The following is an 18,419-nucleotide window of genomic DNA, read 5'->3' on the forward strand; positions in this document are numbered from 1 at the left end:
CCACCACTAAGATAGCGTTTCTTTCTGAAGATTGCTCCTTTGTGGAGTTTTTGTGGTGAGCCTTGACATTGGTGAGCACCCATCATGAAGGCCTTGGAGTTGGTGAGTCTTTTTCGTTAGTTATCCTCTGGCTATTTATTTCTGACTATATTTGTTCTATTCCAACTGTACATTATACTTGTATTATTTCAACCCTACAATACCATACTTGCCTTATTTCCACTGTACAGGGGTGAAAAAGCAAGCTTGGTGCATTGTAGAATCATCATAGAATGGCCTGGGCTGAAAAGGACCTCAAAGATCATCTAGTTTTAATTCCCCTGCTATGGACAAGGTCACCAAAAACCAGACCAAGCTGCCCAGAGCCGGGTCTAGTATGCTGAGAAGTGGGTAAATTCTGCTTTCTCTTGAAAGAGCATGGGGTAATTTGATGTGCAGTCCAGAGAAACCAAAGCTTTTATTTCTGGAGCTGATCCTAAGGAAAACTGTCAGCTATGTGAGCCCCTTAAATAAAAATCAAGCACAGCTAGAAGAGGAAAAGCTGTGCAATGTGCCATCTCCAGTTTATATTCCAAGGAATACACAGGGTGATGGTGGCCTGGCATGGTGTTGAAAAGCAACAGTAGTGCTAGTCCCTGTGACTACATCCTTGTCCTTACCGGGCAGGAGCCCTGCAGGGTGCTGGCTAATGCAGAATGCCAATTGCATTAGCAAAAGCGAAGGTAGGTGAATCACTGAACTATGTTCTGAACATCTGTTATCTGATGTACAAATATCCTTCCATCTGTAATAGATAGAAATGAAGATGTCAGCAGATTTCTGTTGTACTTTCCCAGACTGATTTGTATTTATTTATTTATTTATGACAGATAATATGAGCCTAATTATTCCTTTTACTAGATTTTTACTAAGTCGAGCATCATCTGGGCGTGAGGGACCGGCGGGAGCCGCGATTGGGCAGCAGGTGGCAGGAGAGCTCCAGAAATCCCTGCTGCGCTCCGCTGCTACCCGCTGCTGCAAGCACCTCGCGGGGAGGAGGGAGCGGGGCTGCGGCTGAGAAGGAGGCTTTGGGACGGGCATCCTCCTCCGCGCTGCTCTTGGGAAAGATCTTCTGGGAGTGCAAGTTTGGGAAAGGGAATGAAGATGGTTTTGGTATAAAGTGAGGCTTTTGGGGGTTTGTGAATGGGGATTTTAACAGGCACGGCCCATTGTCTACTGTGCCTTCATTTAGGGAATGAATATGCAGGGAGACAAGGGCAAGGATGCTGGGTGCTGCCTGGCCCTTCTCAGACCTCAGTATTGACAGAGAGAATAATTAACCATTTATTATGCTCTTACATATGTTTTGCCTCAAGGACATGGAATCTCTTATTAATTACATACATTGCTTGTTCTTATTTCCTGAGTGGGTGACTGAAAAAGGAAATTAAATTGTGCAGAACTGCATGTATTACTGGTAGCACAGAAAAAGAGCACTCTCTGCATGGGGAGCCCAAACTCTTAAGGGCCTGTGTTGCTTAAAGGTAACTAATGATTCCTAGCTGTGATAAAAGTCTGAGGATTTAGGAGACGAGGTTGGCAGGGAGAGGTAATAAGCTCTAGGAGATTAGCTCTTAAAACTGGAAATGAAGACAGCCTCTTGGGCTCACAGGTACTTCTATTCCATACAGGGGGTCTATAAGCATAGCTTTCCGTTACTTGTACTATGGGAGGAGTCATGTTTGCACCTGCTGTGGTTTAACCCTGGCAGGCAGCTTCGCACTACGCTGCTTGTTCACGCACTCCCTGCAGTGGGATGGGAAGTAATCCAAGAACTTGTGGGTTGAGATACAGACAGTTTGTTAGGTAAAGCAATTCTGTGCGCACAAGCAAAGATAAACAAGGAATTCATTTACTGCTCCCCATCATCAGGCAGTTCAGCCATCACATCTCTTGGGAAGATGAATGCCATCCCTCTGAACATCAGCCCCCTCCTTGTCCTTTCTCCCAGCTTTTATTGTTGAGCACAATGTCCTGTGGCATGGGATGTCCCTTTGGGCAGTCTGGGTCAGCTGTCCTGGCTGTGACCCAGCTGTTAGGAACCCCCAGCTCCTTGCTGGCAGGGCAGTTTGACTAATGCAGAAGTCCTTGATGCTGTGCAAGCACTGCTCAGCAGCAACCAAAACATCAGTATGCTATCAACACTGTTTTCCTTACAGGGCTACTCAAGCTGCTGCAGAGAAAAATAACTCTTTTTTTTCCAGGCAAAACTAGTACAGGACCACATCTTTTTAAAAGACATCTATTTTCTGTGCTCTTAATACTGCACCATCACTACTTACACTGGTGTAACTTGCACAGAGACCTGCTTTGCTGCCGTGGAAAGTAGGGGCTCCTGAGTTTCACCAGCTAATTTGGGGTGTTCCTGCAGATCTCCACCTTCACTGCATGCCTTACCTAACTCAGTGTGTACTTATACACCTCATAAAGCTGTTGTCCAGACCCTGGGCTCTGCCCTTCAAAAAGTGTTGCACATTGCAAGGCCTGAAGGTGACTTCAAGCCTTTGTCCTTCATCCTGTATTCAGTTTGGGTTCCCCTCATGAAGGAAGGATTGAAAGTATGGTTATATTTTCCTGTCTGTTGGGATTTTCTAAATATCCACTGTTAAAGTTTTATACCTGTAATGTTGTCATCCATTTGGATGTGGATTTATATTACCAGGGAGCTGGTTTTGCTTTTTGTAGATTCATTAAACTGACCAAGGAGAGAAAAGGGAGAGAAAGCACTTATGTCATCCAGTACTAAAATATGACAACTGGATATTTTTATTTGAAGAAACTTCGCGGTTCTCTTATGGCTCCCACTCAGTGGTCTTCAAAGTCAACAGCACTCTTTGGATCAAGCTCTGTGGTCATTATAAACTTTTAAAAAGACACTCTACGCATAATGTAATCTGGATTAGGAACTCTATTTTTCCTGGCCAACGTGCTGACTGTGTCTCCTCATAACATTAAGAAAGGCATATGGCAAGAGAGGAAAGAACTGCAAAAGCAGCCTCCCTGTTTCGTGCTAGGAGTTATGATGTTTGGAGACTACACATACAAACAGCAAGCTCCTCATGAAGCCTACCACTGCCTCTGCTAGCTGTGGGGAAAATCAGAGGCCAGAAGTTGATTCTATTTTTGTCCAAACAGCATGTGGAAAGGAAAATAATGTTCCCTGTGAGAACATGCTGCTTCTGAATCCTCCTGAGCCTGCCAGCTGACTAAGGAAAGGTAACACATAACTAGTCATCCTCTCTTGTTGCATGTGCATGGCTGTTAGGCAAGACCAACACAAATGGCCAATGGTACTCATGAGCAAGGCAGCGTTTTGCTTGTGATCCTGTGCTTAGGTGAATAGCGATGTTTCTTAGGCTGGTAAGGACAAATAGTAGGGATGGAGGTGACATTCATTGCTTGGTGCATCAGCAGGAGGCAGTGGGTTGCAGTCATGGCACCAATGGCTGTTACCGCATGCATGCTGCTCATCAGTGAGCAAAACTGTCCAGACTTGTCCCATTGCATAAAGTGTTTTCTCATAAAAATGCCACAATTTCAAATTGATATCAATCTTCACAGTTGATGGCAGTGGAGTTAACAGTTTAATATCTCCAGTTCCTGGTCTAGGCACAGCTATCCTCATGCCAGCACTGTACTACATCTTAAATCTTTTCCTTTCTCCTACCTCTATATGTTGTAGACAGTGATCGTACTCACTCTGTGCCCTTACTTTACTGAAGTGGTCAAATCCTTCCACCCCTCCTCATACCTGTAACATACATATCATTGTTCTCTCCTGAGGCAGTAACCATAAATGATGTTTTGGTTCCAACTTGCCTGAGATTTTATGTTTCAGAACTACAAGGGCCTATCAGAGGCACACCTACTGCTGACTGAAGGACAGCGCTTCCTGACCAGAGACAGTTAATCATCAACAGTAAGCAGATGGTTTGTGACTTGGCCTGGTGATGATTGCTTATGCTTGGGGAATTTCCAGGTTTTGTTCATGATTCATCCAGCTTTGACTTTCCTGGCTCAAAAGGAAAAATCTCACAAAACATAAAGCTAGTTTACATCACTGAGCACTTTACACACACAGCTTTGCACCAATTGATCTGGAGATTCTTAGGTCACTTCTTTGTGGGGTTGTCCTGGCGTGGCATTGTGAGGCTGGATCTATCTCAGTTTTCCTCTTCTGTTGTGTACAAGCACTGGATTACAGGAACCTTTTATAAGATTTGTCTTATCTTTCTTCAAGGCCATTTTACCACTGCAATGGGGGAGGGTTTAACTTCTCTTCCAGACTGCAGTTCTGCCTGTATCCTCGCCTTAATAATGACAGTAATGCAAACTGTCACTCTCCTTTTATTCCAAAGGCAGCTGACTTTTTACAACCTGACACCAGGTTTGCATCTTCAAATGCAACTGCAGTCATTTATATGAGCAATAAGGAATGCAGCAGGGCATCCTTGTGGCAAGACAAAGACATGCATCTACTGTTGACCCTTCAGAGATAATAAGATGTACCACTACATTATGTATTTGCAGTATCACTAAGATGCAGGTCCCACTTTAGCTAATCTTCATGTCCTACTATAGCTAACCTTCACAACTATGCTGCAGTCATAGAATCACAGAATCATTTGAGTTGGAAAAGACCCCTAAAGGCTATCTAGTCTCTTTAGATATTGAAAGGATAGAAATACTGAAGGGATAGCCAGAGGGTATAGTAGCAGTTTCAAGGTCAAATTGTGCCTATTGCTTGTAATCTTTGTTGTTGGCTTACTCTGGAGAGTTTTGATATAGTGTGTTGTGTATTTTCTCCTTCTTATGAAGCAGAAAATTGCAAAAACTTACATCATTTAATATGTTTGTGCTCAGCTACGTGGATGTTGTGGCACTACTAGCAGCCCCACGGTGTTCTCACAGCCTGGTACCTCCCATTCCTTCTCTTGATGCCATCACCACATTCACACTCCCTGCCTTTCACTAAGGGCTGGGGATGGCTTTAAATCCATCCCTTTGCCCTTCACTCCCTTTCTAAGGAAATCTCTGAATACTGCTTCCAATCTTTTAGCATCTCCTGTAATACACTGTTGGCAAGGCAGAGTCCTCAAGGCACTGCAGCTGTCATCCTTTTGTGCCTGCAACCTTTGCTCCTCTGGCCTCATTCACCCCCCTCTCGACAGTCCCCATGGCTTGCCTCGTGCTGTCATAGGCAGAGAGGTAAGGCACATTTCTGCACTGCACCATTCCCCTTTGCTGATGACTCATCCTTGCTGTGATTCCTTCAAGAGGCAAGTTAATAACATCAATTAAAAAAAAAAGAAACACAGTAAGTCCTTCCAGCTTTCTCAGCTGCTTCCTTTTTATTTCGATCTACAGGCTCTATGAGGCATCTCATTTTGTGTGCTGAACCACATCGAGCACTGGAGCCACTTTTCCAATGACAGAAACACTCTGTTCTGCTGGCCAGCGCTGCCTGTGCACATGGGGACTTGAAGTACCCTGCAGGACGCAGCCCTAAAGGCACCAGGGAAAAAGACTGAGGCATGTGTGCTACGACAGTGGTGCCAAATTTCTTCCCTGTGGCATGGCCCAGGCTAAAGCTTAACCCTCAGCTCCTCCATGCTCGCTGCTCAGCAGGGGACAAGGGGACAGACTGCTGTAGTCAGCATGATCAGTCCTCAGCTGTGAACTGATCAAGCAGACAGGCAGTAACAGAGACAAGATTTGTCCACCTTTGTGACGGGAAGGAATCTGTACAGGAAAACCATCACTGGCTGGAATCAGCCAGATATGGGTGGGACTCAGGCAGAGGGAATGCTTGTACAGAAGGATGATAACGGCTCCACAGTCACTGTTCTTGTATCAAGGCCTTCCCAAAAAATGCCACTATAAAGGCAGTTTTCAAATAGAAAGCCCTTCTGTCCACCCCCCAGTTTAGCAAACCTCCAAGATATGAGATGGCAGAGATCCTCTATAAGCAGCCTTTGTCAAAGCCCCAGCAGGGTAGTGACAGAACACACAGCTTGTGGCTTTGCTTTGTAGGCTCAGGATCCACCCAGTGGGCCTCAACTATGTTTTATGTGTGTTCTCAATTAGCAGCCTACCAAATGGCTAAGAAAGGACATTTTGATCTTCAGCCCAGCAAGCTAATGCAACACCTTTCTTCTTGAAAGTAAATCAAATTAATGTGTGTAATTTTGGCCACATGCAGTTTGTAGAACAAAGGAAGTAATGGAAAACATCTTCTAACCACCACACATGTTTTATTCCACATACTTGTGACTACAGCATAGAAATTTGTCTTCCTGTTATCGCATTCATTTCATTTCCACTGGACTTATGTAAACTTGAACTTCTGTGATACACAGCTCAATTTCATTTGAGTTTCAGAGGCAGTGGTTAAAGGAAGAAGAAAGAACATCTGAAGACCATTCCTCACTTTGTTACTGCTCCCTCTGTCATTTGGGCTGTCAAATGAAACCAACTGCCATCCCTTAGACTACTCTATTCAGAAAAGAAAGGTTAAGCAATGCTGAAAGGTCCTCCTGGAGGAAAATGCTGATTGATTCGAGTTTCATCCTGCGGGCCAGTACAGACCAATGGTGTTTTAATGGCTCAGCTTCCCAAGTTAAAGACAGAATAATCAGTGAAAGCTTGTGCTTTCCCAGCATCTTGGCATATGATGCAACACTAATACTTAAATCCAAAATACCAAATAACTGATTATGCATACTGCTATATGTAAAGACTGCTAGTTATATTACTCCTAGTTTCACTCCAGGTTGTGGGCTCTTGGAACTTCGAAGCCTTCAGTGGAAGGTAGATCCCCATGACATCATCACCCTTAGAGGTTCTGGTAGTCTGAAGACACCTGGCCCCATTTCACAACCCCATTGCTTCCACTGCCTCTCTCACTATAGCCTCAAACCCAAGCTGCAAAGCCACTTCTTTTCTTTGATGGCTGCTCATGAACTGATCCCTTGTCACCTCTTCCTTTGGTTCCCTTGCCTTGCCTCTCCTCACACCCTTGTTGTTGACTTCAGTCCTGAAATAACTTTCTAATGGCCAACATGTCTTTAAATGGCAGTGTTCAGCATTCTTTATCTCCTCCTTTCTAGAGATGATCTGCCTCTGCTGCTACCCTTCATAACTTAGAATGTCAGATAATAGAGTAAGAGACAATAACACTCTAAATACTTAAAGGCAATCTTTGTGCCCTTATAATAAAATCACATCTGAGTGGACACCTGTGAGATCAAAGTGTTTGAGTTCAAACTGAGTTTTCAGGTAGAAATACAAAAGCAATAACTCTAGGAAGAGAACTTCCTCACCTGAAAGTCACCCTTAATGTTAAGTCAGCACAATTTCCACCATGAGCTCTTGGGACTAAGCTCAGCTGAGGTGAAGAAATATGTCAGGGGAGTGCTTGCACTGTACTGCATGAGCATATTGATGCAGTAAAAGCAGCCATGCACTGGATTTTCTATGACACAATTTTGCTGTGTGACTATGAGCGTACCCATGCAGGCCCTGATCTTCAGACTGATGAGCACCAGCGTGCAGATCTTGAACAAAAAGACAAAGATTGTATGTCCGGTGTAAATATATCTTTTTGTAGATTAACACAGGTGGAGTAAAAATTGGCTTGCAGTCAGACACAAGAGCACACCTTCCTTGTCTATCAGCCCGAAAACTTACTCTTGCTTGCAATTTTAGACTATCACTGCTGCAGTCCTACCACTGATCTATACAGAAATTAAACTCCATCAGCGTGTTACTCCATGAAAGACTCCATTTTCAAAGAAACTCAGCTCAAATTTCAAAGAAACATATGGCAGTAAGAATAGAGTTGTGTTTTATGCTCTCCAGAGTTGCAGGTTTACTTCTTCACAACATCCTAAATATGAGTGTGCTGCTGAGTGATTCAGCTTTCCAGCTCCCAGGATAAAGATGCTGTTTCACAAATACTGGAATATTGTACTGATTTGACATTTTGTAAGTTTTTAAATGTCTTCCTTGCGTTTAATTCTCCAAGCTGATGGTTAAACCACAGACCTACATAAGAAGGAGATCTGAAGTAAGTAAAACAATGTACAGTGCACCAGAAGCTGAGACCAACTCACACAAGTGCTTTAAGAACTAAATGAGAAGAATACTGATCTCGTACTTCCTACAACGCTGTGAAGACTTTTTGAACCACAAAGAACACAATGTCAGACTTCTGACACTGGATATTTTCCTTCACAAAATGGCAGATTTCTTGCAGTCCGCTTACTCTGTCACAGTGAGGGTACATTCAAGTAGAAGGAAGTTGAAAAGTTGGTACTTTGACTTCAGAGTCTCCTAAAATTCCCATGGATTGAAGGAAAGCACATGATCAGACAATTTCCTTTGCTGGAAGTATCCTTGGCCACCTGGAATAAATCATGTAACAGTGTGACTTTGCTGAGGATTACTTTGGTAATCCAATAAATGTGAATTCAACCCTAGGGAAATAGGACAGTGTAAAAACGTAATTATAGGCTTACAAATATCATACTTTCCTCATGTTCGATTGCTTTCCCAAGAGAATTTTTTTTTACCTTTGAGGCTGAAAGCTGTAGGGGTGTGTATTTCCTACAACCACTGTTACAATGAGTGCAGTGTACTACTATTTCTGCCTGCCAGTACAAGATACTCAACTCTGAGGTCCCCCATCAACCCTAGCAAAATCACAGTAGTTATGTCAAACAAAATCCAAGTGGATTTAGTAGAGAATCAGAACCACTGAAACAATTTTATCACAGTGTTATTCCTGCTCTTTACACATATATCCAAAATACAACTTTTCATAGAGATGTGTTGGCTGCAATGGACCTCCACCCATTTACACTAGCTGAAGACCAGAATAAGTGTCTTCAAAACCGGCAAAAAAAGACTTGTGTGGAATGCGTTATAAGGAAAGTGCACTCTCACAGGGTAAGGACTGTTCTTCACCCTTCCAGCAAAGAAATACAAATCAAAATCATTCCATCTCCCTGAGGAACCTTAACAAAATGACTGCTGCCATCAGTATTTCTTGTAGGCAGATCCTGAGATTGAAGAGACATTCTTCTCACTTTGTGATAGTCCTCATCTCCCCTGTCCTTCAGTGGTAGAGGTAAATTAACAGCCTTTCCTTCTTGATATGGAGATTCATCCAGAAAAAGTGCTTGGTTGGAAAATGGATCAGGATTTTTTCAAGAAAGCTGGTATTTTTTGTAAAGAAATGTTGATACTTTAGCATTGGTTGCCCTCAGTCAAAAGAAGAAAAACAACCCAGTCTTCCCCATCTCCCCCCTCCCCAGCCACCCAAGGAAGGGTGGGAATTCACAAGTTAAGACAGATGTTAAGAACCAAGACACTAGGATGGACTCTGTGACACCAAGAGCTGGTAACATCCCAAGAGGGTGCGTGGCACATGGAAAAGCCATATCAGAACAGGTTCTCACCCAGACAGACTGAAGCCTCCATGCTGGAGCACAGGAAAAGAGTGAGAAGGAAAGAGCAGCAAAGGAAAAGGCTGAGAAACAAGTAGTAGCAGAAAGAAACCATTGCACCCTGACCCCAACCCTCTGTGTCACCACACCAAAAACATGTAACCTGCAGTAATAACCTGGGGAGATGAGGAAGAGAGAAGAGGTGTTTGGGAGAAGAGCTGAGCCAGGGAAGTGTGGAGAAAGGTGTTTCTCTTTAGTGTTTAAATGTTTTTCTTCCTTGTTGCTCTAATTAAGCAATTAAATGTTTATGATAATTGGCAATAAATTATGATAATTCCCCAAGTTCACTATTTTGCCCAGAACAGTATTTCCAGGCAATAGTGAGTGATCTACCTGTCTTTATCTCAACCCACAAGTTCCTTCACTCTTTTTCTTCCTATTCTCTCCCCTTCCTTCTGGGAAGCTGAGACAGTGACTGTCAGGCAGCTGAGACCAGCCCTCTCCATCTCTATCGATAGCAGTAGCAGCACAAGGAGAGCATGTCACCCCCCTCCTCTTGACTGCTGAAGGAGCTGTAGCAGTAACAAAGCATTTGAGAAGTTTGTCTGAAAAAGCCACGATATCTCACCTTCAGGGTTTTTAAAGATCAGTGAGAGAGCTAGGAATGACTTTGTAACCTGGGTGAGGCAGGGACAAGGTCATCTTAATTCCTACACCCACACAGCTTAGATTGCTGTGTATCTAATGTTTTGGCTACCACAGAGGCCCTGGCACAGGCTGCCTAGGGAAGCTGTGGATGCCCCATCCCTGGAGGCATTCAAGGCCAGGTTGGATGGGGCCCTGAGCAGAAGCAGGTACAGTGGGTTGAAACTGGGTGTGCTTTGAGGTCCCTGCCATCCCAAGTGATTCCGTGATCCTATGAAGCTATGATCTGAACACCCAAAAATGGCAAACAGGTTTTATGGACAGTGACAGGTGGATCATTTTGCTTCTAATTATGAAGAAACTCTGAAAAGTTATTTTTCAAGAAATACCACATATATTTCATTGTACCTCATACAAACAATCTCAAGAGTGCTCTTTTACAGCACTACAACAAAGTAATAGCTCAGGAATACTGGTGACCATCTGAGTGCTTTGTGGAGTGCAGGCAAGAGTTAACAAAAGATAATTCAGATGAAGTTCAAAGATGATACTGAGAAATGGTGGGAAATGCACATGTGTTGTATTACACTTTTTTCTCTCTGCAGTACATTCCACTGTTCCCAAGTGCACTTCAAGAGGGAGAGGCAGAAGCAGCAGCAAGCCAAGGCATCGGCACCAGACTGCAAAGCTGCATTAAGTGAAGGGAGGCTTCTTACCCATACCACTGAGATCTATAATGCCCAGACATGAAGTCACCATGGCCTCTCTTAAGGAAAAGCATGTGTTCAAAGGAAGCAGATTATCTTGTCTGTCAGTCCTGATTTAGCCCTTTTTCAGTATTTTTCTGTCTGAATTTGGCTATCTAACCAAACGCCGCTTTGGATGATTGGCATTTTTATCAGAGCAGCAAATAGCAGATGACAAATGATGTACAGCTCCTGCAGATTCATGAAGCTTTGGATTTATAAACACTTTCATGACTACACCACAGCTATGGAAATATTTCCAAACAAAGAGAAACAGAAGCTTCCAAGGTGAGAATATCTCAGTGTAAGATGGTTATAACAAAAACTGGAGTTTGCCGTGGAACCAGCTCCAGCACTTGACACATCCTTCACACTTTTATCTATCCCTTTCTCTTCCATTGCCCACTTCTTGTGGTTTATTTTCCTGCCTGCCCTGATGAGTTTTAATTTCAAATGTGCAGAGATTTCTCACAATGTGCTCACTGCGGAGACATTCAGAGATTTTAGAGATACTGTTTTTGAAAAGCCTCGAATATGAAAGCAACCCAGGCATTTACAGGCTGTGGCTTCCAATAAAATGCAGGTGCTTTACTTCTCACAGAATAGCCTGTTGTACGTATTCTATCCTCTCTTTAGTGATAAATACATGCTTATATAGCTAAAAAATAGATAAATCTATTTAGACACTCAGCTGCACCAGCAGGACATTTTTACCCAATATCTGAATACACCTTCCTGCAATTGCAGCTTGAGCACTGTCAGTCTTTGTAAAACCACCACCGCTCACCAAGATTCTTCATCATACAGTTCAGCATTCCTCCTGCCAGCTCCTTTGCATGCCCACTATAAAATGTCATTGGCCAGGCAGGTCGGAGGTTTGGGCAAACAGGTAAGCTTGATTTGGTCACACAAGCAGTGCCAGCTGAAGTTGATTCTTCTGAATGTAAAGCCTTAAATGTGATGCTGCAGCAGCAGAAGTGACCTATTCCAGCCTTCCTTTTGTAAGTTCCTAGTTCATTTAATTGACTGTATGCCTCTCTTTTCCCAATACCCTGCCCTTCTGCTAATCAAATTCACCACAGCCTCCTCAAAACCAGGTGGTTAGATTCATCACTGAAATTCATGAGTGAACTCTTAATCTCATTTAGTGGTCAAAATGGGTGAGCAGAAGTGCCAGCATGGAAATTCCTAAAAGTCCTGGTACAGTGCTATTGCTCAGCTGTAGGAAGTGTTGATGTATATTATGATGTGTTCCTTTTCTACTGCAGGATTGTGCCCTCTGTGGGCTCCTGATGTTCTGGATTAGCAGACACTATGCTCCCAGGACTGAAGCTGGGGCTGGGTCTATTGACTGGCCACACCGTAGATCCTATGTCTACAGTTACCAATACCTGAGTGAGATCTCAGATTAACATCTGGTGGGAAACTCCTTTGCCATGCTGACTACTTGGAAATGTATTTCCACCCAAAGCAAGCACCTCTCTCCTTCAGACAGCTGCAGGTCTCTGTGTGAATGCCCTGGGAACTACTGACATGGGAACCTCCTCACACAGGTGTATCCCAGAGCCCAGAGAGGGCTTCTACAGGATAGGTGAAGCACTCATCCCCCTGCACATGGAATTGCCAGGGAGATGGGATCACTGGGGAGCCATATTCCCCACAGCTGACATCCCACAGCTACTATCTTCAGCTGCCACAGAGCGTCCTGGTGCCAAGGAAAGCTGCACCAGGACCATTGCTGGCTGCCACGCTGGCAGCATGTCTGCTTGGAGCTCCCCATCGTCTCCTCAATTAAAACCTGAGATCAATACTCACTGAAACATGCTTTTTAAACATATTTCTTTTCAGAGAGAAAAAAACAGCTTTCTTTCAAAGCTGTTCTTCTTCATATGTACAAACTAGGAGCAAGCAATGAGCTGCCGAGGTGGATGTGTGTATGTGCACACACACACACATGTATATGCATCAGAAGGAGAATTTGTTTTGAAGCCTTAGTAGGGTACGTTAGCCAACACAAAAATTAAAGGCAGGGAGCTATATTAAGCAGGAGCTCCAGCACAGAGACCTGCAGGGAAACATTGCTCTCTCATCTGAGTGAGAAGGAGTCTGCCAACTGCTGAAAGCAGCTTTCTTGCTCTTTCTCTGGTAACCAGAATTTGCTGTCTTTAAAGGCAAGCCATTCCCCGCAAGGATTTGCTAAAAAGGTGAAAATGTGCGGGAAGCATTCCTCCTTCAGCAGTGCTGCTGGAGCCTAATCACCTCAGCTGACCTTAGGTGTCTCTTTGCTCCAGCCCTGTATCTCATCTCATATCACTTTGCAACAGCTACTTAACCTAATTACAGGAGAGATGACAGCTCCAGACTGAAATGAGGGAGGGTGAACAACAGAGGCATCCACCCTGTGCTCTCATGCGTGATTTCCCCAGCAGGAAAGGACCCTCCTCACTTTACAGAGAATGAGCTCTACCTGCGGGAGCACAGGATAACTGAGAGGAGAAACACAAGCCTGAAACACAGATTTGCCTTCCTGCAGGCTCCATCGCATTGCCCAGAGCATCAGCACGCAGCCTCCACGCTGGGCATCGCATGGGTGGCACACGTGGGGCTGCCTCCATAAGCAGCACATCATATTCCTACTGGCTGGGGTTGGAAGGTTGTGAAAATGAGTCAAGGGTGGGTATAGATATCCTGTGTGGGGATAGGGGTGACAACAGACTGCTGGGCTGGGAAAAGGATGGTAGCTGTGGAAAACAGTGGATGATTATGATAGGTAGTGGTTTTTCTTGAATTCTTGTAGCGGAAAAGCAAGAGGATGTCTGTGAAATGAGCCTAACCAAGCTTGCTGTCCTGATTTTTCTTGACTTGCCTATGGAACATAATGAGGGGAGAAGAGAGGATGAAATCAAGTATTTCAGTATTGCTTTAGAATACCTTGCTGTATATGAAAAGGGAAAAAAATACATACATAAAAAAGGCAAATCCCTCTTTAGGTTGCATATGTGCCAGTAACTTTCAGCAATCAAAAAGGAACTTCTTCAAAAGGCAACTTTAACAAAAGGAAAAACTCTCCACAATAGATTTTGACATCATTTTTTCTGAAATGCTTACTAAAGTTATTGTTGGAAAAGGGGCAGCCTTAATAGAGGGGCAGTGAGGGCAGTATGATAATAGAACAGTTTTGGACATTTCTGAAAGCAGATCTTCAATGAATGGTACAAAACACGCTCACTGAAGTATGAGCCAAGCTGCTGTTTTCTGGTGAGACATGTATGTGTAATTTGCATTCCTGCCTTTTGCAGGAGAAGGATGATGAACTACTTCAGTCACTGCTGCAGGCAGTTTTGAAGTTACAGGACGAGAGAACGATGCTTTCTTTTCTGCTGAAAGAAGAAGGGGATCCTCCCGTGGACTTCTTCCCAATTCTTTCTTGAAGTAGTGCTGCTGATAGACTTTCATAGCAGCAGAAATCTTGTCATTTTGCTGGGTAGTGAGTAGCAGGCACTCAGTGGGAATACCAATGGCGTCTGCCACCCTCCTTCCTGCCTCCTTGGGCTGCTCTGCACTTCAGTGGGTGCGGCAGGCCCTGGGGGCCAGCGTCTCTCCAGACCTGTTTCCATCTCTCTTGGAGTCCAACCAAACCTTCCAGAAGCATGTTTGCGAAGAGGATGGTTTCCAGCAGGGCTGTTTTCAGAATGAACAGCTCAGCTTCCCAGCACGTTCCCAGCTCCTCTTCTCCTAGGGGTGCTGCTGGGGGACCCTCATCCCTTCCTACCATGCCTTGGGTGACACAGCAGCATTCTGTACCAGCAGAAGGCTTTGGCCTCATGTCACCTGCGAGCTGGGAGAGTTTTCCATTTCACGAAGAGTGACTCTGAGCTGTGACCTCAGGCACTGCACAGCATGAACAAGTAGGACAGGAGCACGCCCAATCGCTGCACAACAGGCAGGGGAAAGGATAGCACGAGCATACGAGTTAATAACAGGAGTCCTGACCACACCAGGGAGATCTCACTGTAATGTTGAACAATTGCAGAGCAACATCTACAGGAAGCTTTACATCAATAGCCCCAGGAGATCATCTCTTCCATAACATCTGCTTTTCAGATCCGGCACACTCCAGGCCTCCAGATGAAGCATGTAAATCACCAAATATGCAGAGCAGGATTTTTGAAGAAAGCTGTGAGCAATGAGCCTGGGCAGCGTGAATGCCATTCTGACCCCTAACCCAGCCCTTCCACGCAGCCCAGGTGCCCAAACCTGGCTATACATCAAGGATCCCTCTCCATCCAGCGCCTTGCACTTCCCTCAGCAGGCCCACAACATGCTGGCTGCCGTTTCGACACATCCACTGCGTGCAGGACCTGAGAAAGTACCGATCACTCTTATGACTTGGAGCTTCACTTAATTCACAGTGGAGCAAAACTTTCTGTCTGGATGAGTTTAGAGACCTAATTCTAACCGAACAGCAAACGCGGCGCTCTCCCCCTTACCCACGCCCGTATTCTGACCTCTGGTGGCAGCAGTGGGCAATTACAGAGCTTTTCCGGCTAATTAGTTTTAAAGGAACAGAAAAAGAAATGTACCAGCCAAAATCATATTACCTCACTTTGCTCTAAAAAATATCATATACAGGCAAGTATTTGAAAGGATAAATTGAGTTTCTTCTAGCTTTGTTGAGGAACCAGTGGCTGATCTTACCTAGACATGCCTCATGTGCTTCTGTTACTTAGGCTTTCCAAAGAACTCACCTCTGTTCAAAAACTCTACAGCTTTCGGAGGCCAACTAACATGCTTTTACTAAGCAGGTGCTGATGGAGCAAGCAGAGTTCTCTAGTGGGGTTTATTAATGTTCTTCCATGGGAGAAAGCAGCGCCAGAAGTAAGCTCTGCCTGGCCGTCATGGTTTATGATGGCTTGTGGTTCAGTATTATATCGGGGGTAAAACTACCAATAGGCTGATGATTAAGCAAATGACAAATAATAATTAAAACAAAGAAGGGAAGAAGAAGGGTACAAAGATCAAAGGGTAAGAAGAACATGTTTGAAATTTCCTGAGAAACTCAGATGCTTCAGGAGCACAGTGCTGGTAGGGGAGATAATCTCTGGGAGAAGTGTAAGATATCCTACGGCCCCTCATATGGTTTTTGTCTCCAAGTTGAACTGAAAGTAGCTAAAAAATAATTAACATTATTAGATATTTGAGCAAGTTCTAACCTGGATCATGGTAATGAACCCTTCAGCTGTTTTCTCCCCTAGGAGAGCTGGATGGTGCCAACCCTTCCCAGGGCTCCTGCTGCTGCTTTGGGATGGCTTCTGGAGCAGCTGCCTGCCCAGGGGTGCTGGATCTCAGGGTTCCCCCTTGCTCAGGTGCTTCACCTTCTCAAAGTAAAGAGTTTCCTCCATCATGTAGACAAATGTATGTAGGTTGCTCCAAAAGTAATGCCTCACATTTACTTCCATGAAACCTACAACTAAGAGCAGAATAACACTGTTTGACAGAGAAAATGTTCATCCTTTTCTTCATACACACTTCCACACCAGATACCATTTTGTCAGACTGTCCCTCCGCTGCCATCTGTCACACAGCAACAAGAAGTAAGGAATACTAGCTGCAAGGCTCCATCTCTACTGACACACAACCTACATCCACCTCTGACGTTGTGGTCCAATATAATAAAATAGGAGGCATTGCTTTTGGAGCAGCCCTCATATAATGCTTTTGCTTTTGCACTCTAGTGAGCTTTGCACTCTCTGGACCCTGACGGGCTGATGTACAGGTTGCTGATGTTAAGGTATAACATTCCCTACAACTGTGTGAGCTGTGTGAGCTGTTGCTTCAACTTGATGGATCAGACCCCACCTTGTTGCACTGGAGCAGGTATACACAGCAGGCTGACAAGAAAAAGGCTGAAATGTCATTGTTGTGTCTAGTAGGCCTAAACGTAGGTTTATGTGAGATATTCTAGAGAATTTCAAGCAATTTAATTGATGACACCTTATTAAATTCATTAGCCAGCATTTTCTGTGTATCAAAAACACAAGGTAAAACTGTTTCAGATGGTATCTCAATTCTAGATCAAACCTACAGGGATACTGATTTTCTGGCACTGCTACAACATACAGAAAATGTCAAAGGCAATGTCTTTTTTTTTTTTTTTTTTTTTTTTTTTTTGGTGAAAAGTCCTACAATTATGAAGAGGGGATATTTTTCCCTGGAAAGCATCAATTGCCTCTGAATAAAAAGCAGACACCACTTCAATTTCCCCATAGCATTGGGAAGCCTACATAACTTTGTCAAATGGCACGTCAGCTGTTGACTTGCTTTTGGAAGAATACTCCTGCTTTTCTGAACTACTCAGTCTTGGATAATGGGTAGGTCTGCCTCAGGCCCAGGGGCCACAGAGATGGTTGATAATTAAACAGTCTGCCTGCGTCTTGTCAGATGTGGGCCTGCAAGAAGGTATCCCTGGATTTGGGAAGTCTGACAGGTGTCACTTGGGAATGGAAAGAAATGGAGCAAATGCCTCTTCTGGTGTAAGTAGTTTCTTTTGATTCCCTGTGCTTGAAGAAATGAGTTATTATTTTACTTCAGAAGAAGGAACAAAAACCGATGAAGAGGTAAGCAAGGGTGCTTGCTTGGTAATGAAATCTTCCATTTCTATTTTGTAGAGGAGTTTTATTTCCAAATACCTGTTCCACAAAAGCTTCAAAAGGCCCCATCTTCTAACAATGCGGTGTCCTCATTGAAGCTGACCTGTGGCGGATCACTATTTACCAAATATAAAGATGCTAATTATTTCATGTAGAGACCTTAACGCGATTACAGTGAGTACGGACACTGTTTGTTGTTATAGCAATCTGAATTGAATTATCTTTGTGCCAGCATAATTAGGATCACCCCCTGAGTTTATCAGGCTGATGTCTTAGCATGGTATCCCAGCAGCTTGGTAGAAACAGTAGCAATGTCAATTTTGCGCAGGTGAAAGCAGGCCCTGTGCTTAAAAACATGAAATTTCTTTAAGAATCTTCAACAGGGAGTGCCTGGTTTTTACATAAACCCCAGAGACGGCTTTTCAGTGAGTGTTACAAGCACTCATAAAAAACAGCAATGAGAGTCCTAAAAATGAAACTTCCACCAGGCCTTCCTTACTGAACAAATGCCTCTGCACAGTGAAAACAGACACTGTATTCAAGCCCTTCAACACAAACTTGGTGACAGAGTTTGTGAGCCTTGGTAGGGCTGCCTGGTGGCTGGCATGGTGCTGCACCTTGGGGATGGGAGGGGTCCTAGTGGTGTCCCCATTCCCCAGAGCACTTTGGAAAAAGCAAATCTTGCTTTTGGATGGCTTGGTCTGCTTTGCTGGGATGGCGGTGCTGTGGGGGCTCTCCATGGGCATTGGCCTCCTCCAGGCCCCATCCACCACCACACTACAAGCTCCTCTGTGGCTGCACATGGATATGTGCCCTGCATGGTGCCTGTGGGCTGCAGAGGGGACATTCTGATCCTGGGCTGCAGTCCCTTTCTTCAATCTGCTTTCCCA

The 18,419-nt window shown here is 44.2% G+C and overlaps 1 long non-coding RNA gene across 3 annotated transcripts; it reads left to right on the forward strand.

Annotated features, from left to right (window-relative positions):
- Nucleotides 1-6,377, forward strand: LOC107321229. 3 transcript variants are annotated; one of them, XR_004309072.1, is made up of 4 exons: nt 1-102; nt 3,878-3,958; nt 5,099-5,247; nt 5,407-6,377. It is a non-coding gene; the product is annotated as an uncharacterized LOC107321229 (long non-coding RNA). The 3 variants fall into 3 exon arrangements; XR_001558503.2 differs by lacking the exon at nt 5,099-5,247; XR_004309073.1 differs by lacking the exons at nt 1-102; nt 5,099-5,247 and adding an exon at nt 921-3,255.
- Nucleotides 6,378-18,419: the final 12,042 nt, after the last annotated feature.

The sequence above is a fragment of the Coturnix japonica genome, chromosome 1 (genome assembly GCF_001577835.2).
Source record: "Coturnix japonica isolate 7356 chromosome 1, Coturnix japonica 2.1, whole genome shotgun sequence".
In the NCBI taxonomy this organism is placed as follows: domain Eukaryota; kingdom Metazoa; phylum Chordata; class Aves; order Galliformes; family Phasianidae; genus Coturnix; species Coturnix japonica.